At 45.3% G+C, this 25022-nt stretch overlaps 1 protein-coding gene and 1 long non-coding RNA gene across 3 annotated transcripts in view; one reads left to right on the top strand and one right to left on the bottom strand.

Annotated features, from left to right (window-relative positions):
* LOC132973575 (uncharacterized) overlaps positions 1–15670 on the bottom strand; it is a 285267-nt gene extending 269597 nt beyond the window's left edge. The window contains exon 1 of the long non-coding RNA XR_009673015.1: positions 15576–15670. This is a non-coding gene — a long non-coding RNA (uncharacterized LOC132973575). The remainder of the gene's footprint in view (positions 1–15575) is intronic.
* immp2l (inner mitochondrial membrane peptidase subunit 2) overlaps positions 1–25022 on the top strand; it is a 117746-nt gene that overhangs the window by 31986 nt on the left and 60738 nt on the right. The gene's annotated exons all lie outside the window — the stretch shown is intronic.

Raw genomic sequence — 25022 nt, 5'->3', positions numbered from 1 at the left:
TAAACCGTGTCCTGCTGCTGCGATCACCATCAGGCTTACACCCCTGCATGAGTTCGGCTGGCTGTTGAAACACAAGCAAGGTCAGGGTTTATCCTCTCGAACCGTATTTGGTGGAACCACAATCTGAGCATGTCAGTGACGAAAAACAAGAGCAAATCTGTTCAACCAAAAAGTCACAGAACTTTGTTCCCCCCCAATTACAGGCTGAAAAAGCTTTCAGTTATTTGTTCAAGGGCGTCTCGGCAGTGCTCAGGGAGTGAACTGGCAACTCTCCAGCTACCAGATTTGGTCCGCACCAGGACTTGAACTGACGATCCACAGGGTCCCAACCCAAGTCCCTACAGACTGAGCTACTGCTTTAAATGACTTTTCAAAGAAAGGAAAACAAAGCATTTAAATATGGTCTGATGTCTTTAAAAGTTAAATATTTATGTGCCAGAAGTTTAAAAGTTTTTAAAGTTAAACAATAAAAAATCTCAATTTGAAACTTCTTATGTTAAAATGTGGGTTTCTCACCAAAACGCATCCACTTGATCTTTGGCCCATGCTCTCACTTTTCAGCTCACTTCATTTCACTGTGTGAACGAGTGTTTGAGAATTCATGCTGAGTAAGTGAGAGCAAACAAACAGGATTTTGAAATCATCTGGCAGAAAAAAACAAAAGATTCCAAACTGTCAGAACAAACGCCGACTCAGAGCCCGGCCAAACGAGAATTCAATTAAAATCAAAGGAGAAATGCGGAGAAGCTGGAGGGGATTAAAACAATGAAGACGCTGAGATGATTTGAAACAATGTTGTCGTCATGCACACGTGGTGAATAAAGCGTCTGAAACTTCACAGGTAAGGAGTGAGGATGTGGAGGAACACGCCGAGGTAGAAAGGTGTGAAATGAAAACCTGCTGATCAGTAAAGTGACGTAATTATGCAGATTAATTTAGTAGCAGACTTTAATGTAGTTTGATGAGGTTCAGCTTTACGTGGCAGGATGGATTAACCAACACGTCACACGGCAGGTGGAGCGCATTTAGAAGAGACAGAAGTAGTCTAACATCTCGTACATCCACAACAAAGACACGCACGGTGAACACATTTTTTGCCTCGCTGTCGTTGAACACATCTCCAGTTTGTTTACATTAAAGGTCACATATCATTCTAAATCCACTTCACCATGTTTCTCTAACACTAATATGTGTCTCTAGTCTGTCTATAAACCCCCCAATGATGAGAAAAGTCCATCCTCTCCGTCTTTTTCCTGCTCCACTTTTCAGAAAATGTGTTCTCAAACAGGCCGTTTGGAGATTTTCCCTTCATGACATCACAGAGGGCAGTAACCCCTCCCCCAGGTGGGTGACACTCCCACAGCTAGGTGTTTGTTCTGCCCTCTGAGTCTGCCTTCTCACCGTAAACAATAGGACATGGAGCGAGAAAGCCAGAGTACACCCAAGCACATTCCAGATAGGGGGCGTGGTCAGACACAGCTCATTTACATTTAAAGGTACAGACACAGAAACAGCCTGTTCTGAGCAGGGCTGAAATAGAGGGGTTTATAGGCATGATGAAATACAGGATCAGAGTTGATTTGGAACAAGAAACTTCACATGTTTTGAGGAGCGTGTTGTAGCTGTTTATCAGAAGGCTGACGGTCCGCCTCAGCTTTACCTCCTTTTCTTAAGGATTAACCAGTTGATGGTTTGAGTAGGCATTTCCAATATGGCCACCGCCATCGTCTGGCTTCTTATCGCCTCTTGACTACACTGAGACTACGTCCATGTTTCATACACTGAATGGTTAGAAATAAGGACAGAGGTGAAGGTATCTGCAGACTTTAAAAACTTTGCTCTTTTTACTTTTCTGTACTTTGATAGATGTGTTAAACCCTTTCTTCTTGTTATTATTCAGATTGTTGAGATTAGTGTTATATTTTGTTATTCATAGAGTTTTCATGCAGCAGAATAAATGACCAAACACCTGAGCGTAGCGAGGACAAACATCGAAGCCTATTTATCTACAGTAACGTTCATGAACATTATTCAGCCAGCACAGTAAAGTGAAATCCTTTATTGTCCTGCTGCACGATTGTTCCTCTCCTGAGAGACACTTGCTCATGGCTCAGACATTCCATCAAACGTAAACACGTCCTCTCTCTCTCTGCTCGCTTTTATTTTTGGCGTCTGAGTGTTGGTATGTGACTGTTTTCTCAAAAAAAAACTGTCTTTGTAAAGTGTGTTTCTTTGTTCCTCTGTGTGTAAGTGTGTCTTCATGATGTTTTTTTTTTTTAGTCTCAGAGATAATGAATAACCGTCTGCCGTCATACGTCAGTCTTGCCCCTCTACGCCTCACAGATGACATCAGATGTTCGCCGCCGCCATCATTAGCTGTGGCATGATGAAATAAAAAAAACACCTGAGAGTTTCCTCTGGATAAAACCGTCCTCTGTGCGTGCTCGTCACCACGCCGGCCGTTTACCTGCCTCACGTCCTTCTGTGACTCTGTTACAGATCTTACATAGTACACGCACACCACATCCAAAAGGCCAACAGCAGAAATTAACATGTTTAGTCCGTTTTGATTTGATGAATGATAAGAGTTATTCACAATTAGGTGTGTAGCTGACTTGATTGACAGGCGGGCGCGGTGTAACGGTTTGTCAGGAGGCTTAAAACCCGCCTCAGCTCCAGCTCTCAGCCTGTCGTTAGGTTGACTGAAAGTTAGGCTGAGACAGAATTTCCAGCATGGAGACCGCCATCGATGGGACTCCAGCGCCCCCTGCAGGAACAGACGGGTGACGACACTCAGGCTTCAAACATTCATATTTACAGTCTTTGGATTTTCCTGAAGTCTACTCTAAAAGTTTCACAGACCGACAAGATGAAAGGTGAACATGAAGACAAGTTGGTTAATGGACTTGGGCTTGTGTATTTCTTTTCTAGTCGATTTTACCACCGCAGGTCACACATACACATTCACACACTGATGGTAGAGGCTGCTGAGTCAAGAGTCTATCAGTATTAACTCATCCATTCATACACATTCACACGCTGCTGATGAAGCAGCGGGAGCAGCTTGGGGTTAAGTGTATTTCCAAAGGACACATCGCACTTGTTGCTGCAGGAGCTGGGGATCGAACCCCCGACCTTCTGGTCGAGAGACTCTACCAACTGAGCCACAGCCGCCCTATTTGGGATCTTTCATGATGAAAGTTATCCTTTCAAAATGTCATCGTTAATTATCATGCCCTCCATCAGTCCCAGCTCCATTGTGTAATCCGTTTAAATGGCAGAACGAAGCGCCTGAAGGCCTCGTCTGACAATAGTCTGTTGATTCAGAGTCCGAACAATTCAAGCCTTTAAATGTTTCAAACGTTGACCTTTTGCTTGTAGCGCCCCCACAGGGCCAATTAGTGTAACTTCAACATGGGAGACGTGTTAAATAATATTGGACAGACACCAGCTGATCCCGGCAGTCCCCCGACCTCCCCCGCTCCTCAGCACTCATATTTCATCATCAATAATCAGTGAACAGAGGAACAGGACGAGCCTCTGTCTCTGCTCATTCCGTCATGACTTCATCCTTTGCCGTGTCGACCTTGAAGAGAGAAGTCAGCGCAGCCAGATTATAACAATTATAATGAAAGGAAAAGGCCACAGTTTGCTTGCTCTCAGATACTGCAGGGAGATTTATCTGCACGCCACTCCGCCACACAAACTCCATTTTCCTCCCGATCGAATGTTTGATCTTAATTATCACGTTCCGAATGGAAAGATTCAGTCGTTAGATTCTTCTTCTTTTTTGTCTTTTTGCAGAGATAATTATCCAAAATGAATGGAACATGAGTGAAGGGAACTCGGAGCAGATCTCATTGGTAGTTCAAGCACAGCCGACACTGAGCAAATGAATCTTAAAATTACCATAGGTCACTGAATTAATTCTCCAAATGGCAATTGCCGTGATTTCTCCTGGGTGAGGATGACTGGCAGTCCGCTTCCCCGCTCACCTGTAGGCGTGGAGGTGAATTTCCAGCGTTGGAGTTGGAGGTGGGATTGTGTTTGTAGGTAAACGACCGTCCTGTACTTCCTGGAGTCTTCGCTGCAGAAGAGAAACGAGGGTTGCAGAATTTACGAGCGTTGCGTAATACAATTAGGAGAATGCACCTTGAAAGCCTTCATTTGAGTGAGGACGGAGGAGGGATGGTGGGATGCTATCCTCTGAAACGCTTTTCTGCTTTTGCTCCATTTCTTTGATGACTCACCTGATGGATCGTCTGCTCTCGCATTCTCAGAGTTTCCCAGAATCTCTAATTCCGCCTGCGGAGTAATCTCTTTAAATCATCCTCCTTGGAGATGTTTCTGTCATTTTTCAGAAGCTGCTTCATTCCTCCTGCTTCTCTGAATGACTTTATTTGATTACTAGCGGTTCCTTTCTTTAGGGGTGCACAATATTTGTCCAAAACAAAGATTTCTCTGTGGTCAGCGGTGCTCCTTGGTCCTGTATTCATTGGGGGAGCAGCATTCTTTTTTGTCAACTTTATGGCCACTGTTTCAAACAAAAGGCAATTAACAGTAACAAGTGCGAGCACTATCACCTTGAGGTTGGGCTAGCTCTGCACACGGGGAGAACACTAATTACCAGCATACACTCGTACCTACAGATATAGTCATTCACACAAGTAGGCTGATCACCGCATGGGCAAACTGGGAACGTGCCTAAGGCCCTGGCCAATGGGAGTCTTGGCATGCACGTACATGCTCAGTTACTTTACGGACCATCTTGTCTTCATTATAAATCTTTTCCACAAGTGTTTGATAACTGCATTTGAGGGCTCAAAACATCAAATGTGTAAATATCTTTATATATAGATTACATCTGTATCAGATTTTACTTTCTGCCCGATATCGGTATCTGCCCCAAAGTTCCCATATCAGTCAGCCCTACAGTGTACACTGTTTGATTTTTTTATGGTCATTGGTCAAATGACGGGGGGGTCAGGCTTCATCCAGCAATACAACAAAATGTGTCAAAAACTGTAATGTTGGTCCGTTGTGAACAAGTGATCAGGAGATTCTGCCAATGGGAACAATATCAATCAATCATTATTTGATTAGCGCCAATTCATAACCAGTGTTATCTGGAGACGCTTTACAAAAGAACCTATGTGATAAGATGCAGGAAGTTCCTGAGGTCCACACTTCCTCGCCGCTGAGGTGGAGGTCGGAGCAGGCCGTGCATGAATGAGGACGGCGGTGGTTGTGGGGACGACACAGTCCGACAGGTGGAGGCTGGGTGCTCGGGTGTTGGTTGGGATAGCGAGTCATCTCCTCTTGGACGCTTCTTCCAGAAGGTTTTTACTTTCCCTAGTTTGAAATGAGATTTTCTCATATCTTCAACAGAACATGCAAACACTTCCAGGTTGTCTCCAGCTCCCTGTGAGCTGTAAACCAGTGTTGTGGGTCGGATTCAGTTTTTTTAAAGGCTTGAAAAGCGAGAGAAGTGATACCCCAGCATTAAGGCGACTGCCAATATAAAAATCACAGCTGTAAGTACCAGCAGCCCTGAGCTCTTGTTTTCCTGCACAGTGAGCTCTGTGGATGCTGCTAATGGAGCTAATGCACCTCGACAAACATCGTCTCTCCAATAAACTCCACAACTGTCCCACAAATCCAGCCTGAGCCATTACGTCCACGCTGCACGGCTGTATTTCTCCCCGCCTTGAACTACAATCAGCACAGGACAGTTTATGTGTTACTCCTGTAATTAAATCTTTGGATACTTTCTCCAAATCAATGGAAAGTACCCGCATAAAACACAAGCTTTGAGCTGGAAGGCGTCAGAGTGAAGGCCGAGCAGAGCAAGCGGGATCGATGGTAAAAAAGGGGGGGGGGGGGTTGCCATCAGAGCGGCTCATTGGCGTGACCTTGGCCTTTTTCAAGCATCTGAAGAAGCCTTTGAGCCGCTGTCATTACACCACTAATTAGGCCTGTTGTTTTATCAGCAAAGGAACACCAGCCCCTCCTCTCCTGGGGCAGCTAATGATGCTAATTAGCAGCTGAAGTAGGCTTTTATGACTTCAACACACTCTGAGACTTTGCAGAGGCTAAAGTCAGACTCCCTCTCAGATCTGAAAAAAGACGTCAAGCTGCAATGTTGTACAGAAAGCTTCTCAGGAGCGACAGCACGACAGCAGGCGTCTCAAAATGTGTGGATTTTCTTCTCTTAGGTTGTGTTGCATGCAGATCTTGTGCAATAAATGTTGTTGTGCTTTTCTGCAGCACTTGGAGATCAAGACTTATCTACCCAAGGGGGGCGGTAAAGTATGTTGGCTCCAAGTGGCAACCTCCAGTGTTGAAAAATGAAGTTGATGCGGAAGTTTAAAATCCTGCAGTTCCTCAAGTGTCCACTAGAGGCTGGCTGCAGAAGCACAGGAAGTCACATACACACCCATTCTAAAAAGCCTGTTTTTACAGCAGAGATTAACATGTTTACAGCCTGGTTCAAAAAAACAAATAGGTCTAATTAGCTCATGTCTTGATCGACACACACTGTACGGGGGATGAATGTTTTGATGACTCATCAGTTTTGATTTGATGAAGGATAAGAGTTATTCACAATAAGGCGTGTAGCTGACCTGATTGACAGGCGGGCGCGGTGTAACGGTTTGTCAGGAGTCTTAAAACCCGCCTCAGCTCCAGCTCTCAGCCTGTCGTTACTGGGGGTTCATGAACATACTTCCTGTCCCCAGTTAGACCATCACCCCTGTCAAAACAGAATTGTCACGCCCCCGGCAGAGAGGAGGTTAAAAAATGGCAATTAGCCGCTAAAGCAGACTATTAGCCGCTATCTGCTGTCACTACCCTAAACTGATGAGGGTAAAGTTTTTGCCAAAGTCTGGAGGAACTTTCCTGTTTTCCACTGTCACATTATCTTCCTGGAGGCAAGAAAATGGTCTGGGAAAAAAAAAGAGAGAACCTTTTTGGGTCATCATCTCTAAACAGGCGTTATGTAAATGCAGAAAGGAAACTGCAGTAATATTCTGCTGAAGGAAACGGTGCAATCTCTCTCTGTAAACGGGTCATTTGAATGTAACTGTGTTGTTTTATTGTTTATCTTTATTCTGCTTCCTGAGCGGCGCCCCAGTGACAGGTCATTATGTGTGCTGCGTGCTGCCGTACAGTAGCTGGTGTCAGGACAGCGCGCTGTGTATTCCTGCTCCCCGGTCTGCGCGCTAACAGTGACAGGTCCCGGCTTCACACTCACCTCAGTCCCATGTCCGTGTTGGCCTCATTAGCTGGGGAGCTGCGTGGGTTTGTATCCGTGTCACAGCTGTCAGCGTGCCGCGTGCGGAGGAGGGATGTGCAGCATGCCTCAACTTTATTTATACACCACCTCGCACACAAACATGCAGCTAAAAGTGCTTCACTGAGCAAAAAAAGTAATCAACACAGACGAAACATGAGAAGAGAAATCAACAAGGGATGAAGGAATCAGTGAACAAAAAAGAAAATTCAAACATGAAACACGCTAACAAACCAAGCGGCAACCTCCAGGGTTGAAAAATCAATCATTACTTGATCAAGACGCTTTACAAAAGAGAAGATAAAGACCTTATTCATTGTTAAGAAAACTGGGATAAGGGGAAATGGGATAAGATGCAGGAAGGATTTCTTCTTTGTATTCCTCTCGATCCTGTTGTCCACACTTCCTCTCCGCTGAGGTGGAGTTCAGAGCAGGCTGTGCAGGAATGAGGACAGCGGTGGTTGTGTGGACAGCAGTCCGATGGTGGTGGCTGGGCGTCAGGGACGTCGGGTGTTAGTAGTGCCAGATCACCTCACTGAAGGTTGTGGAAGTGCAAAATCCTGCAGTTCCCAGAGTGTCCACTAGAGGCTGGCTGCAGAAGCACATGACATCACATACACACCCATTCTAAAAAGCCTGTTTTTACAGCAGAGATTAACATGTTTACAGCCTGGTTCAACAAACCAAATAGGTGGCTGTAGTCCTTGAAGCAAGCTTGTCTTGTTTCGAATTCTGACCTGTGGCTATTTTCCCACGTCTCCCCCCACTCTCTCTCTTCTTACTGAATCTACCCATGACCTTTTTCCTCTTTAATTGACAGACATCTGCAATCATTTTCAAGTTTGATATTTTGTTTTACCCGCGTTTCACATGCTAAAAGTACTTTAGGTCTTTCTAAAATAACCTCAGATTATTGTTTCACCTATTTTTTAAATGTTTTTAGAGCTTGCGGTGTGTTTGAGGCTCAGCGATGTACAGCTGAGTATCATCAGCGTATAAAGTCATTATTGAAATGTTGATGTCTGAACTAATAGTTTAGCATGTATTGTTTACCCTTACATATGTTTGTTTGACTCATTAGAATTCCCTTCATCCTCCTCGTAATCAGAAACCTCTCACACTGTGTAAAGGAAGGCGTTCAATGAAGCGCCTCCTACTTTTCCCTACGTGTAATGGCGGGTGGTTCTTTGGTTTCTGTTCATATATCTGTAGCTGAGCGGTTGTCCCTGCTCCTCCTGAGCTCTGTGTTCAGCCGGGTCTCATGTTTAAGCATGCCGGGGTTCCCAGGCGACTGATTTATTCTCTTCTTCTTCTGCTCTGACGGGGAGCTCATCAGAGCCGGACAGCAGGGTGTCTCTGAATCTCGATGGTGAAAACGGCGACAGCAGATTGCTGTTGAGGCTTCTCGGCAGGAAGCTGAACTCCTGGCAGAATTTTTTTTTGGCTTCTTTCGATGTATTTCATTTCTATAATTTAACTGCTTGCCCCCCCCCCCCCACTCCCTGACCGACTGAACAACACTCTTTTTTTGTGAAAAGCTTTTTTAGTTGGCCCTTCTCATCCGCTTTTCCTTTTTTAGTTTCTGACCAGCTCGAGGAAACCAAACGGCGCCCGCAGAGATTGATTCCTGCAGTTAAAAACTCGAGCAGGAAGCTGTGTTTATGCTCGGCTTTCTCTTTTGTTTCAGGGCTGCCCCCTCTGCTGGGGCTGAGGAAATCTTTAGTTTCTCCAGCTTATAAACAAAACACATAAAGGATGAGTACAGGAGCGTCCGTTTGGAGGGTCCAGACCCGAAGGTTTGGAGGCACTTATGGAAGGCATGCTGCAGTTTTCAATTGTTGTTATCCATCCTGTTCTTATTCACTGTTCACACTTAAAATCTCAAGATAACTCACTATGAAGAACACATGGAAGCATGAGCCTGTTTGGACACATTTCAGGAATATGAGATGCTCTGGGTAAATGCTTGGGTTGCAAGGTATAAGAAGGTGAATGAGGCGCACATTTAATACGTTTCATCCAGACCAAAGTCAGCAAAGGCCTGACTATCTGATGGATCCAAAGATGATCTTACAGATTCTCCTGAGGTGTGAGGTATGTCAAGAGTGATATTAACCTCCTGAGATGCTCGGAAGACGATCGTGGTCTAAATTTGATATCACAATATTTTTTTGCCTCATGTCGATATTCGATATGACTCGATATTTATCGTATTAAAGTTTATAAATGTAGCCTATATTCTTACAGTACTACTTAATCTGACTGATATTAATATGAGGCTGTGATAGAGCTGGAATCTCTCCTTCTTTCTTCTCTGTGAGAAACTCTTCATCCTTAGATTTTTACTTTAGGAGCTCTCTTAAGGGTGATGCTTTGTGAATAACTTTTATCTTTACCAGGATCTAGTCTTTAACTTTAACGTGTTCCAGCTCCTCCAGCTGTCTGCCACTGTGGCTGAAACTTTTCTCCCTTCTGTTTTCGTCATGCCCTGCTGTCACTCTCAACTTTTCCGGTGATTTCTATTCTTTGAATGCTGATTTTAGCTCGGCTTTTGTCGGGATCTGATGGTTTTAAAACCGTTTTACCAAACGCGTGTTTTGGTAGAGAAAACCTGCGTTAAAATCTGTGTTTACAATTCGAGTGTAGCGAGCGCGCTCTCGGGAGGGACAGCAGTGAAGCCGCCAGCTGAACGTGCAATCAGCTGGCCCGGACTCTGTCAATCGATACACGATATATCGCCCAGAACTAGTTGGGGTGAGGTAAGAGGTCGAATCTGTTAACTCAGAGAATGGTCCGCCCGTGTCTGTATTAGCATTTGTGCATCTTGTGATGAAATTTGAGAGTATCTTAAAATGAATCTGAATGTAGTCAAATAGAGCTTTCACTCTTTTAGAAACCTCCTGATATTCTGAGGCTGAGCGTCATGTGTGAACACAAACAGCTGAATGTTTCTCTCTTCACCCGGAGTTTCTCCTCCAGCCTCCTCGTATTTATTCTGCAGAAAGTCAGAGTGAGCTGATGTGAGAACGCAGCAGGATATAATCAGGAGAATTCACCTGGAGCGAGTTTACCATCTCCGTGCTCTAATGAACCTGCTGCATTATGTTTCCTGTCCTCCAGTATGTTCTTCTCCACTCTTTAGTTCAGATTGAGATTCTGTTCAACAACATGTAGCATTGATACAAAGACACATATTCTCATTATAGCATCTTATAGAGGACTCTGCTGCTTCGTCTGCTACTTCTGGGTCGTTTTACATGGGTCACATCTTACCTCAGGAGACCCCCCGCCCCCCCTCCCCGTCTAAGAGGGATAGTCTCCCACTGTGAGGTGCATGTGTGAACAACTAGAGAGAATACCCAGAGCGGTCCTCTTGAAATGATCCAGATATTTTCAGGAGTGCATGTGTGAAAACTGCTTTAAAGAGGTCGGATTTGAACCCGCAGGCGCTGTGACAAGGTCTTGAGCGTCTATACATGGGGCGTGCAAGATAACCTTCTTGCGGCCCTTTACTCTCCCATTTTGACAATCTGGGAAAGACCAACCACTGGTTTGTTTGGATCAAAATGAGGAGAGAAGAAATGAGTCGTCTGTTTTAATGTCAGACTCGTAATATTTTCCTGAGTTACCAATAGGCTAAAGGTCAAGTATAGTTTTATATGACCGCTCAGAGCCAACCTCCTTGAGCGCTGTTGTTCCACAAAATGTGTTTTGGAGGCAGAAGTTTGCACTGACAGCATGTGGTTTGGTTTGGTGTCGAGTCTCCGTCTCCGGTCCTTTAGGGAAGAATTCAGGATTCTCTGTTCACTTTTCTGCACTGACAAACCGGTGAAAAAAAGATTCAAGCATAAAACTGGGTGATGGTACAAAACGTATCTCCCCATCATAGCGTGTCAGCCGTACAGTCTCTCTGCAGCTTCAGAGGAAACAGCTGTGAGGAGGCAGGTGGAGACAGTTTCCCTCTGACAGCCGGCTGACGGCTGCAGTCACGTCAGCTCATCCATCTTTGAGACGCGCGGCGCCCTCCCATCGAGAGTTTTGATTATGTTGAGTGCTCGGTCTGCTGGAAACAAGGGCTCCGTCAGGAAGATATGTCAGCGTTATAAATTACAGCTGCACTTTTTTTCTGTCGCCGCGTCCTGTCACGGTTTTAATTAAACAAGACAAAGAGCGGAGGGAGGGAGCGGAGGGAGGGAGCGGAGGGAGGGAGCGGAGCGGCCGGCGATGAAGGGGAGAGATGGTTTGTAGGTTTTTTTGATAATAACCAGCAGAGAAGAAGAAGAGAAGGAGGTGGAGGAGGTGGATAAAAGAGGCCTGGCAGAGCGGAGCGGAGCAGAAACCAGCTGTTATTAGTCACTGAGCTGCGTGCTGAAGCAGCAGGCGGCCGGCTGCGAGCTGCTCCGCTGCAGGTTGTGCTGCTCCAACGTGGCAGGTGATTCCATATTTCTCTTCCAGTCAACAAACCAGATAAAAGAGAGCAAAACAAACATTGTGCTATTTTCTGACTTTCCTCCTGCGGCTCTCATCCCCGAGTCCACTGCTCCTCTGTTTGTTTGTTTTTCTTATCACTGTTTTATTTGATTTCTCCATCGGAGTCGATGTGAGCACAGAGAGGATACATAATTTAACACAATTCGTCCAACGACTGCTCTCCACAGTCCAAAATAACACTCATTCTATAATTAAACATCTTTAAAGAAGAGCTAGAGATATGATGTGCCAGTGCCAGTGTCTCTGTCTCTAATCCAAAATCAAAAACAGATGCATCAAATAATCAGATGCATCAAATAATCAGACACAAACACACTGCTGCACCTCATGTAGCCTTTAAAGACGACCTATTCTGCTGATCCCCGTTTTAAAACTCTAAATCTAAATCTCCATTTTTCAAAAGCATCTCCAATATTGATCCTAGTTTGAGCACGTTTCTGCTCGTGGAGCTTATTAGAAACATGCAGAGGCTTTTTAGGTCGGGTACAATCACTTCTATCTGAACCAGTTCTCTTGCCCGCTTCCATCGCTGCAACACCTGTTGGTTTGACCTGATAACTGCTCTCATATCTGGCAAACCGAGGGGCGTCCAAAACGGCCGTGTGGGCGCGCCTTAACACCGCCTACCTTCTCTGGTCCAAACAAATCCAGAGCATTCAGGAGCAGAATCTAAAGTTAGAAGGAGGACATACTGGCTGCTGCATTGTGTGTGATTGTGGTAATTAAGGAACACATGGGGCAACTGTGGCTCGTTTATATGTGTGTTTAAAAGACAATAGAGGTCTATAGCAAGGAAGGAGCTGCTATTTTAGGCTGTGACACACATACATACACACACACACACACACACACATTATTAGCAGACTTATCCTGAAGTCACTACAGCAGCAAGACCAAAGTACATGTACTGCAGGTTTCACGTTGGTAACAGGCCTGTTGTCATGGTAACGAGCCGCAGTACAGTAAGTGCCCACTTTGTGCGGTGCGAGAAAGGTGGGTCAGTTTTCGGAATCCGAGTGATTTATCTTCTGAAATATCTGCGGCAGTCCTCGGAGTCCGAGCTGCGCTGCGATGAAGGATGGGGGCCACGTAGAGGACAAAGCAGAGCCAAAGGCTTTAATTCATGACCCATAAACACACACACACACACACACACACACACACACGCTCTGCATCTCTCATCTCTCTTGTGAATAGGTCTATATATCTGTGGTTTTATGTGGTAAGCCAACATAAGGTTCACCCTGGTTTTAAAACGAGCTTTATCCATTTGGTGTTTCTCCTCACTGTGATTATATTTTCTCTTTTTTTCTGCTACATTCACGATTTTGAATCACGCCCAATCTCTGAATTAAATCCACTCTTAAACTCACTTGCTGCGCTGTCATTGGCTGGAGGAAACACACCAGCTCCGCCCCAGAAACGTCCCGAGTCAACCAGAACAAAGCAGAACAGTAAAATCCAGTCAGAGGACACAGTCTCTGCAGACACAGTATTTTATTTTGAAGGAGAAAGCTGCTGACTCCATAGTTTAAGTTTAAATGTCAGCGCCCTCTAGTGGACATTTACATCTGTCGTATGGGAGTGAAGCAGGATGAATCGGGGGAAGTTATCTCAGAGCTACATCCCACACGCTCGCGTCTACTTCCTGTTCTCTGCGTGACTCTGAAATGTGACGTGACAGGTGAGGGTGAACTGACTGTGTTTGTGTCTCAGTCGATTCCTCTGTATGAACGGACCGTTCCAGCTGCACTGATTGTTATTAGGAGGCCGTTAGAGCGATTCAAAGCCGCTCCGTTTCGTCACGCACACACGAGCATCAGAAGCCCAGCGCGTTTGATCAGCCCGTGTTTCGTCTCGGCGGTCCAGACGGGAGCGAGCAGCCGTCTTCTTTTTTTTATTTCATCCTTTCAACCTGATGCGTCTGATTTAATGTTACAGATTTAAATGCCATCTGGATTGAAAGTAACCTTCTCCCTAAAATGGCTCCATGTTAAAAGCTCGGGGAAGCTTTGGGCGGCGTGCGGTTTAACGGAGGAACATCATTAAACGCCTGCGTGGAATTAGACCAGCAGGCTAATGAGCACATAGAGGAGTGTTAGCAGGCAGCTTTGGTAGAAATGCAGCACATTTCTGAAGTCATTATTTGCAGACGAGGCGGATCGACAGTTTGGATGAGTGAGGATTCAGGAGAAGGTTTGTCACCTGGACGGCGGCTTAAAGAATCAACACATAAACATCTTTTCTCCTGATTCCCGTCTGTCGCTGTCCAAACAGATTAACCCTCCGTTAAAGAAGAGCCGAGGTCAAAGGTTCAGTTAACGACCACAAGGCAGAGGAAACATTTTCACAGTGAATAATCGATGACTTTCACATTTCTTTGATGGAGGTCAGAATCCTGGTTGTGATTACATTTTAATGAGTTGTGCAGGTCGAGCTAATAGGTCGTTGAAAACAGAAGCTTCGGGGCGCGTTTGACCCTCAAAGTCCAGTTTGTTTGACTCGTGTGAGAGCTCTGTGGTTCACTTCCTCGGCTCTGGCACACTTTGAAAAGGTGTGCTTCGGCAAAACACTTAACCCCAAGTTGCTCCTGCTGCTTGGGAATGAATGGGATTAGTCTCTCCGACATGAGTTCTAAACGGTGTGCAGATGTTTCCTTTTTTTAAAGAGTCATCTTTGGACTTTCTGATCCTTTATTAAAGGGACAGGACAGTGGGTGGATTCAGAGACCTGGATGGGGTAGAGGGGTTTACACGTGGTAAATGAGCGAGGGTTGGAGTTGAACCCGTTACCGCCTCTTTAAGGGACATAGCCTTACACTTACATATATGACAGATACAATTTAAATCATGTATTTGAGATTTGTCTCCCAAACTAAACCTGGAGGTAGATGTTGCTGTATTTATAAATCTGAATCCTTACAGATGCTGGACAGCCAACATGGACGGCTTAAATCTCCTAATTTGTCACATTGGTTCTGATATCAATGAAATCCCAGTCCTGAGTGACTGCTGTTTCCCCTCCTGTCAGCGTCCTGCTCCTCTGTCACTGTGCTCGCTGTAAGCCTGGAGAGAGTTTTCATTCAGACGTTCCCATCTTCTTAATCTTCCTGCAGACGTCCCAGCTGTGAGAGGAGGGCAGCGGGATGACAGCCACACTGCATTACTCGCTAATCATGTCCCATTACATAATTATCCCTCCATTTATTGCCAGGATCCTTCCTCATTAAAGCCATGAATCAGCGCCTGTGTGCCAATAAAACATCCCATTAGACATGTGGGGATATTAACACGGCGGTACGTGCACTCTTTCTTCTTCTTCTGTGGTGTGATTCTAGGAGCAGAGAGGTCTCCTGAGGTTTCGGGGCCTACAGCCGAGGGGAGAAAAATAACAACTAGAAAGGTTAAATTTAAGACTCTTCAGTATGTATGTGTGACATGTGCAGCAAGAATGCTTTGACCTCATCGCACCGTGTCAATGAGAGGAGGAGAGACACTTTATTTAGAGAGAGAGAGAGAGAGTAAAAGTAACGTGTAACAGAGCGATGTGTGACACGCTCAACTGATTCTCCTGAAGTGTTGAGGAAGCGCGTGCAGCATGGACTGGCTCCATTAGGCCCCGTGTCCACCTGGTGTTTTTACCGGGCAGAAAAGCGCTGGCTGTGCGCTCGGTAGATCTTGCATGAAGTGTTTGTGCTCTGAGAAGAAAAGCGCTGCACGTCCGTCCTGTCTCTATGACAACAGTCTGTTGTTATCGGCCGCTGTATGGCCGATACTGCTCTGATACTTTTCACTGAATGTTTTATATTTGAGATGGTTTATTTCCTGATCAGACACGGAGCGAGGAGGATGTGGGTACAAGACACGATCTGTAGGAGACAAAAACTACAGGAAAAGAGCGCAGTGACATCAACAGCGCCTTCCTGAAAAGTTAAAAGACTTTATTTTTTTTTAAGATTGATTTTTGGGCTTTTTGGGCCTTTAATGGAGGGATAGGACAGTGGATAGAGTCGTAAATCAGGGAGAGAGAGAGAGAAGGGAATGACATGCGGGAAAGGAGCCACAGGCTGGATTTGAACCCGGGCCGCCCGCTTGGAGGACTACAGCCTCCATACATGGGGAGCGCACTAACCACTGCACCACCAGCGCCCAAAAAGTTGAACGATTTTTAACTGAGTGCCCAGAGCGGTGGCACAAAAGGGGGGAAAAAGACGCAGGATGCTGAGCTTTTTCTCCACGCGGCTGCTTTCTGCTACAATTGAAAAAAGAGGCTGGCGCTCAAAAAAAAAAAACGCGAGGTGGACACGAGGCCTAAGGTTGTAAAAAGCTTCAAATGAAACTACATCTTTTCAGGAGAGAGGCGTTGGTAGGGGAGGAGTGAATCCATCCAATACTGCAGACAAACTCTCGCACACTGTCTAAACTGCGCAAAGACATCGGCGCTGTTTCCATTTGAAAAAACCCAACGACAGTTAATGCCTTTAAGTTTTAAAATCAAAAAATGACCCGATACTGGGTACCTGAGTCTTCTATTTGTGTTGTTGTGGTATCAGAACAGGTTTGTTTGTCATTAGATTTTATTCTAGAATCATATCCTGCCATGAGGCTCCTTAAAGTCAGAGATACTTAAATCAAACAGTCTCTGTTTCTTCTTTAAACGACGGTGAGTGGAGCTAAATTTAGCGTGGATGAAGATCAGACTCTGAAATGTCAACAGGAAATAAGAGGCAGCGGAGGAACATTGACTCTGCAGGAGTCGTCACTTCTTTCTTCCTTATGACTGATGGGATCTTTATTTTTACTCAGAGACATTTTGAAGAGCAGCAGGAGACGAGTCGAACTCCAACCTGATTCTTATTCAGACACCTGAGAGACTTCAGCAGCTGCAGCCCAAAATATCCCTCAATAACATTTACATGTCTTTACTCCGACGCTCTCTTTGAACTGGAGGTTTACTCTGACTTCACCTTTTTTTTAAATGAGATAAAAATCATTTCAGAGAATCAACTGCTTTGCTACTTTTCACTCCACTTACCTTCAACGTCAATCTTGACCCTTTCCTCCCTTTTATTAACTCATGCAGTATCTTCACATTGAAGGGCCCGGGTCCACTGATGCTGGCCTGTGTTCAAAACCAACCCGATGCAGTTCAGCGTTTTTGAAAAATACCCTCATCATCAGCTGTTTTTTTGTGGGCCTTTATTTATTTACAACTGAAGAGAGACAGGAAGTGTTGGGAGGGGAGAGAGGGGGGTGACGTGCAGCAAAGGGCTGGAGTCGGATTTGAACCTTGCGACGAGGATTACAACCTCTGTACATGGGTCGCACAACATAACTGCAAGGCCATCGGCTCTCCAGCATCAGCTGTCTTTTTTAACCCTTTTTTTGTTGCCTTTTTGCCTTTTATTGGAGAGGACAGCTGAAGAGAGACAGGAAGTGTTGGGAGGAGAGAGGGGGGGGGTGTGGTGCAGCAAATGGCCGAGGTCGGATTCGAACCCACGGCCGCTGCGACCAGGACTGCAGCCGCCGTACACGTGGTGCACGACATAACCTGCTATCTGCGCTCCAGCATCAGCTGTTTTCACTCTCAGTTAAAAACAGTTGAAACTTCAGAGCTCCAGGAGGAATCAAATGAACATGAACCAAAATGTTTTCACCTCTGAGAAGTCAAAGATGCAATAAGGATCTCGTGCTGCGGCGACCGGGTCGACATCCAGCGAGTCAGGATATGAATTCTCTGTTGGAGATGGTTTGATAGGTGTGATTAATGCTGGGGGCCAAAAAGGTGATTAAAGCTGCGATAAGAAACACTTGGAACTAAAAAGAGAAACTGACTGACTGAGAAAAAGAAGGACAGAAACAGATTTAAATATATATACAAGAACCGCTGACGTATCCTCGGGCTCAGGTCTAAAGTTTTTCAGCTTTTTGTGACAAATATCAGACTGCCGCCACCTGTTGGTTTGGAGAGTTATCGCCTCTCGTGCACGTACAGAATGCACGGACTAATGGTAGTAGGCTGCTCTCTGTTTGGGGTGAAGTTTGCTACTTTTTGACCCGACTGGCGGACAAAACGCAACGAAGCAGTCGATTTTGTTGAATCATGTTCTTTGTTGTTGGTTTGGTTTTTACCAGCCTTAAAGGGGACATATTATGACAAATCCACTTGTACAGTGTTTCTGAACATATATTTGGGTAACCTGAGTGTCTACCGACCCACAAGATGTGAAATAAACCCATCCAGTCCTTTGTTTGTGGTCTGCATAAGTCTGACAACACAGAGCAAAATGCACTGTTTCTAATGTGCTCTCCTTGTGATGTCACAGTGAAAAAAAAAACCCTCCCCTGGTATCTCCACCCATGGACTCCACCCCCAGCCTAGATCAAAACAGGTCGGCCATTTTTATTCTCTCTACAGAGGAGTGATGTCTACGGGGAAAACTCAGGGGGGGCTCATTGCATTTAAAGAGACACACACACCAAAACGGAGCGTTCTGAGAGAGCTGGTTTATACAGGGTCACAAACCTCCTCTGGTGCTGGATTCATGTTATATTTTGACCAAAGCACAGCACAGATGTTTCATTTAGACCACAGGGGACTGTTTGAAAAGGTGGAGAAGGGGGATCATATGTCCTCTTTAAAATTCAGTGAAACTGGTACTGAGTGGAGACACATGGAGGAGCTCCACAGGTCCTCAAACTGGGACCTGGTACTGATCCCAGCTTACAGGTCACTAAATTGAGGAGAGGAGATTAACCCAGCTGTGAGAGAGTCCAGGTGCTGATAAGAACACGTCACAACATTTGGCCAGTTTGCAAAAACGTGCGAGTAACCCAAGGCTGAAACGTCCTTCAGCTCAGCGTAGACAGTTCACCATCTCACGGTTCCCTCTTCACAACACTCAGGGAGAAAATAAAAAGCAGCAGCAGTAAAAACACACACATACACACACACACACACTCTGAGTGTCTGTGTGCAGACCGAGGAGAACAATCCATTCATTTAATTCCCATAAACGCCATCTGAAGTGTGAGGCCGTAATGAAACGTCCTGATGCACGAAGCACACCTCCTGTCGCTCTTTTCATTATGTAATCTTATTTTGTTCCTCTGGAGGATACTTCACACACACACACACACACACACACACACACACACACACACACACTGAACATAGAACGAGCTTTCAATTTGTGCAACATTAGGATAAAAACATAACGTGTCTTTGCATGTGTGTGTGTATATTTATCTCTCTTTGCTTTTATGTGCATTATGAGTCAGCAGCAGCGCTTTGAAAAGAGCTCAAAGATTCTCACCCACACACACACACACACACACACCCTGGTTTAAAGGCTGTTGGTGGGGAAGTCTGTCCTGCTGTTCAGGCATCTGGCCTGCCTTGTTTCCTGCGGGGCCAGATGAAATAATTGCCTCCTCTTCCTCACCTCCAGCGGGCAGATACTCAGACTAATCTCCCCCCGCGGGCCGGTTAGAGAACGCACATCCACGTCATCTGCAGGGCCAGGAAATAAACAACATAACAGCACACTGTCATGCATCGGTTTAAACATCCTTTAGGCCCCGTGTCCACCTAGTGTTTCCATGGTCCTGTCTCTAAATGGAGAACATAAAAGGCCAAGATGTATTTCACAGGAGAGGAGTGAGTCCAACATCTTCCCAGACCTGATGACGGTCTAGGAGATGTGAAACAGTCTTTTGTCTTAGAGTGATGTCTAATTAGTGAAACAACCTGAAGTCACTTGTTATGCGGTTACTGTGATTCTGTTGGAGCAGTCATTTTAAAAAAAAAACATTTTTAAAGATATATTTTTTTTGGCTTTTTGTGCCTTTAATGGTGAGATATGACAGTGGATAGAGTTGGAAATCAGAGAGAGAGAATGACATGCGGGAAAGGAGGCACAGGCCGCTTGGAGGACCACAGCCTCCATACATGGAGCGCACGCACTAACTGCTGCTAACTAACCAGCGCCCCAGGAGCAGTCATTTTTAGTAGATGTTTCTTCGCTAATGAGGCTGTAGATTTGTCACATGTGATATTGAAAACTCTTTTCTCTTTGAAAATTCACTCAAACTTCTCCGTCCGGCCTGCTGGTGGCTGAAGCTGCACACTGACAGAAAGAGAATGAAAGCGTCCGATGTCTCGGTTTTAAATGGCGGCCTTCTGCATAAAACATCACACGTGACTGTGTTGTCGGAGTGAAACTTTCCTCTCCAGCGAGACTCTCCTCCCTCGAGGGCGAGCAGTGATCGGGAGAGGACTTCTTCATAAGTTAACACGCCGTCGCATGTGTATTAATAAGCGCGGCGTTCGCCTCAGAAGTCCGTATGAAAGACTGACCTAAGAGCGGACAGACTCGTGTGGAAGGAAGTGTTTTGATTTTAAAAACGTTCCAGGATTTCACGTCTGTCACGTCTTGAAGCTGCTGGATGTGTCGAGGCGTCTGAAGTCAGGGGTCTTCTATAAATAATTGGAGGATCAGCTGGTTGTCAGACCGGAGCTGTTTTTTTATAAATGTGCTGCAGTGAAGTGTCTCTGAGAGTTTATTCTAAGAATAGAGAAACAGCGTGAGCACACATGAAGCTTCAAGTTTCTCTTCTGACTGAGCCTCTCTGAGCTGCACACACAGCATGAACCTCAGGACACTTCCTGTCAGGACACTTCCTGTCAGGACATGGCGTCTTTACCGGCCTTTAAATCCAGGCAGAATCCTTCTGCTCTGGCTCGGTGTTTTAAAGCTCTCTAACCTTTCTGCAGGTTTACTGATGTCAGAGTACAGGTTTGTGCATGTTGATGTTCTTCTTCTGCCGGTTGAGAGAGCTTCTCCTTGTCTTTCTTTTTTCTTGATTTCTCACATTGAGTTGCTTTTCTTTTCTTAAAGTGAAGAGTTAAAGATGGAGTCAGCAGAGATGTTCGATGCAGTTTGTAAACATTCAGACGTGGCCCCTCCTCCTGGGCTCGTCGCCCCCTGCAGGACGTAGTGTCACATCTTGGCGTTTCACCATCTTTATACATCATGTCTTACCTCAGGAGACCCCCCCCCCCCTCCCCCTGTCTGACAGGGATATTCTCCCTCTGTGAGGTGCATGTGTGAAGGAGAGCATGTCCTCCTGAAATGATCTAAGAGGCCTAGCTTCTGTGGCTGCTGGTCTCTCCTTAACGGGGCCGCGCTGTACTTTACTTCAAAAATACACAACCATCCCTTTAAACCATTTAGACGTTAACCTGACCCCACACCGGTCTCATAACGACCTCAGTAAACACCTGAACATGTCTTTATCAGTATATGAATCATCAGACAACCTGCATGACGTTTATCTTTCATGATGTTCGGGGTTGACAGCGTGTGAGGACGCTATGTGAGCAGTTTTTTTCTCTGCCGTAAAACTCATTAAGAATCCTCGTCTGTTAAAGGGCCGTTATTCATCGTCATATTTATCGTGCTTTGAGGCTTTATAGTGCTTTATAGTGCTTTAATAATGCTCGCTGTTTATCTTCCATCACACACACACACACACACACACACACGCTGTAATATGTGGGTATAAATCCCTGCTGTAATGGCTCTGTCACATTCAGTCTTATTAGTGTTTGGAAACAGTTAGCGATGCAGCGTGTTTGAGGAGGTGATTAGTCAGATCTAATTGGACAGAAATCCTCTGCCGTGTTACTGCAGCTGAGTCGTCTCTGCAGGCAGCGCTCGCTCCCATTAACCCGCAGACCGTCTGAATGAAGGACCGCACACTCCTCGGTCCTTCTTCAAACCTCAGCAGCAAAAAGACCGACCTGAAGTCACACCTCAGTCCTCAACATAAAGCTCCCCCCCCCCCCCCCTCCTCTCTAGAGTCAATGCTCACACAGGTCACCATGTGGTGGACACTGAAGCTTCAGTGTTTATCCAGCTCTGCATCGGTCTGTAAACCTTTCTGTGTTCTAACCTCTCTCCATTTTTCAAAAACATCTCCAATATTGATCCTAGTTTGAGCACGTTTCTGCTCGTGGAGCTTATTAGAAACATGCAGAGGCTTTTTAGGTCGGGTACAATCACTTCTATCTGAACCACTTCTCTTGCCCGCTTCCATCGCTGCAACACCTGTTGGTTTGACCTGATAACTGCTCTCATATCTGACAAACCGAGGGGCGTCCAAAACGGCCGTGTGGGGGTGTCTTAAAACCGCCTACCTTCTCTGCTCCAAACAAATCCCGAGCATTCAGGACCAGAATCTAAAGTTAGAAGGAGGACATACTGGCTGCTGCATTGTTGTCAGAGAAGCCAGCACTTCAACATAGCATGTTTCCTTAATGTCTGATCATATAGTAAGCTCACTTTATCATTTCACTCACTACACATCTCACTGATTGGACCTTTAATGATAAGTTTTTGGAATCTGTACTGCTGCAACTTAATGATAGAACATTTTATTGGAGCTTGCCGTCTTGAGTTAGACACTCAGCGCTTTTTACTACAACTCTTATGATCAAATACGGCTTCAGAAAAGGAAAAAGGACGTAACTACACAAACGAGTTAAAAGATTTCTGATGAGGAAAAAAAGATGAAGAAATGAGGAAGAAGAAGAGGAGGAGGAACATAACAGCTCGGCTTCTTCTTCTTCACTGATGATTTCTCTCCGGGTTTAATTACTGCCCAGAACACACACACACACACACACACACACACTCACACTCCAGTGTATCCATCAGAGCTCAGAGCTGTCTGTTAAACTCTTTCTGGCAGGAAATGAAGGCGTTTGTTTTCAGGGGAGAACATGACCGAGATTAAACAAAAAAAAATCCCTAAAAAAAATATCTCCAAGAGATGAACAAATGTAAAACAATCACACTACAAACTCTACAGTCTCAGTCTAGTGGCATTCAGTCACCTAAACTTCTGGTTTAACTTTGACAAGAATAGTTTATTTTAATCAGATCATTTTGAGGTTAGCCCCAATGCTAATATTTACTGTCATTAATTAGTCAATCCTTAAATGTAATTCCCACGGCGGCCATGTTCCTGTGATGTCACGCTCAGGATGGGAAGCTCAAATGTTGTCAACCGTTATCATTTGAACACTTCCTGAATGAAACGACAAAGACGATGGAAGCTGAGAATTCAGAGAGAGATCGAACCACACATTAGCTAACCTTAAGAACCCAGCTAAATATCGTTTAGCTTCTTCCTACTTAAAGGTGGAGTCAGTAGAAATGTTTGTTGCACCTTGTAGATGCACCAACGTTCAAACTAAGCCCCCCCTCCTCCTGGGCTCATCGCCCCCTGCAGGACGTAGTGTGTTTGTTTACTGCTTGTAGCTGCACTGCAAGCTAACCCACGCTAGCACAAGCTAACCGCTGGTGTTTGTCACCTGCCTGTCCAACAGGAAGTAGACCAACTCCACGTCCACGGGTAAAAGACAACACAAGGTTCACCCTCGTTTTAGAACGAGCTTTATCCACTTGGTGTTTCTCCTCACTCTGATTATATTTTCTCTTCTTTGCTGCTACGTCAGCGTCTGCAATATTCACTTGTATCCACTCCTAAACTCAGCTGGACAAATGTCTGCAGATGGAGACTCAACAGGTCCAAAATAGAGAGATGTGGGAGACCTCGTTGGAAATTGGAGGACAAGAGAGATCCAAAGATACCTGGTGGTTCAGGTGTGTAAACTGTGAGCTCATATCCATCAACACCAGAGAGCTACGAGTGGGACTTCAGGACCTTTCTGGACCAGAGAGTACCAGAGGATCACTCATGCATGAAGTCTGCATGTCACCAATTAACCTAATGAGCATGTCTTTGGAGCCGGAGTAACCGGAGAGAACCCACACATGCACGAGGAGAACATGTGAACTCCACACAGAGAGGCTCCTGTCAGACGGGGATTCAAACCCACTGCACCAGCGTGCAGCCTCCTCCGCACCACACACTAAACTATATCTCATTTCACTTTTATCAATTACTCCAAAGTTTGATGCCGGCGCTGACGACAAAAGGGACAAAGAGACTTTTCAGAGAAACCACGGCAGCGGTAAACAGTGGACTCAGAAACTAAGACGGAATAAAAGCAGAAATCCATCAGCGCTCAGACAACAGATGAAACTTTATTGATCCCTGTGGGGGGAAAAGACGGAGCCTCAGCTGCTGTGATGATAAAAAACACGACAAGAACAGCAAAACAAACACAAAGCAGCTCAGCATCAGGACTGGACGACACCGAGGACACACACACACACACACACACACACACACACACACACACACCAGAAGACTCTTGAATTTGTGTTTTTTGTTAGAGATCAATTTTACCATTTGTGTAAAAACAAAATGATCTTGCAGCCGCCCAAGTGTTCTTCTGATACTTTAACCTTCACATAACGATGTCAACATCCTGCCAAAGACCAAACATCTGAACTTTGACTGCCAAACCCGGACTCCTTAATATTGAAGCTTGTTTTTAAAGATGGATTAAACCAGATTTATGTGAAAACACGATCCCCGGCGGCTCCCAAAAGAAAGTCGTTTTCAAACACAAAAAAAAATCTGAATGAAAAGAATTAAAACCAGAAGCAGATTAAAAAAAGAACAGCTATCTAAGAACAAGCTGCATGAAAAACAACCTGTGACAAAGACATGTAACAAAACACACTCTCCCTCTCACACACACACACACACACACACACAGACAGTGCAGGGACGTGGGCAGCACAATGGAAACAGCCTTGGACACCACCGTTGCCACAGTAACTGCTCGCAACCAGAGAGTCCACAAATCAAAACATGCACACTTCAAAACAGACTCACCTACACACACACACACAAACACACACACACACACACACACACACAAACATACACACACACACACACACTGTGCACTTATTGACTTACACCACACTCGCACAGGTTGACCCATAATGCTTTGCAGACTCTCCACCTGAGGGAATCGGAACGCTCAGTTTCACATCGCTGTGTGAGAGCGTGTCCAAACGTGGACGTGTGTCGTCTCTAAAGATGAAGCTCTGATTCTGAAACCTGATTTAACTTTATTCTACCTGATACTAAATGTCTTGATTGATTTCTTTATTGTTGTCCATCCATCAATCAGGAGAGTAAAGAGTCGATCCCAGCTGTTATTGGGGGAGAGGCGGGTTACATCTGAACTAGTCAATCACTCGCAGAAAGGTTTACAGACCGATGCAGAGCTGGCTAAACACTGAAGCTTCAGT

The sequence above is a fragment of the Labrus mixtus genome, chromosome 4, assembly GCF_963584025.1.
Source record: "Labrus mixtus chromosome 4, fLabMix1.1, whole genome shotgun sequence".
Taxonomy (NCBI): Eukaryota; Metazoa; Chordata; class Actinopteri; order Labriformes; family Labridae; genus Labrus; species Labrus mixtus.
Note: the sequence above shows the minus strand (reverse complement) of the source record. Positions and strands in the feature narration are given on the sequence as shown.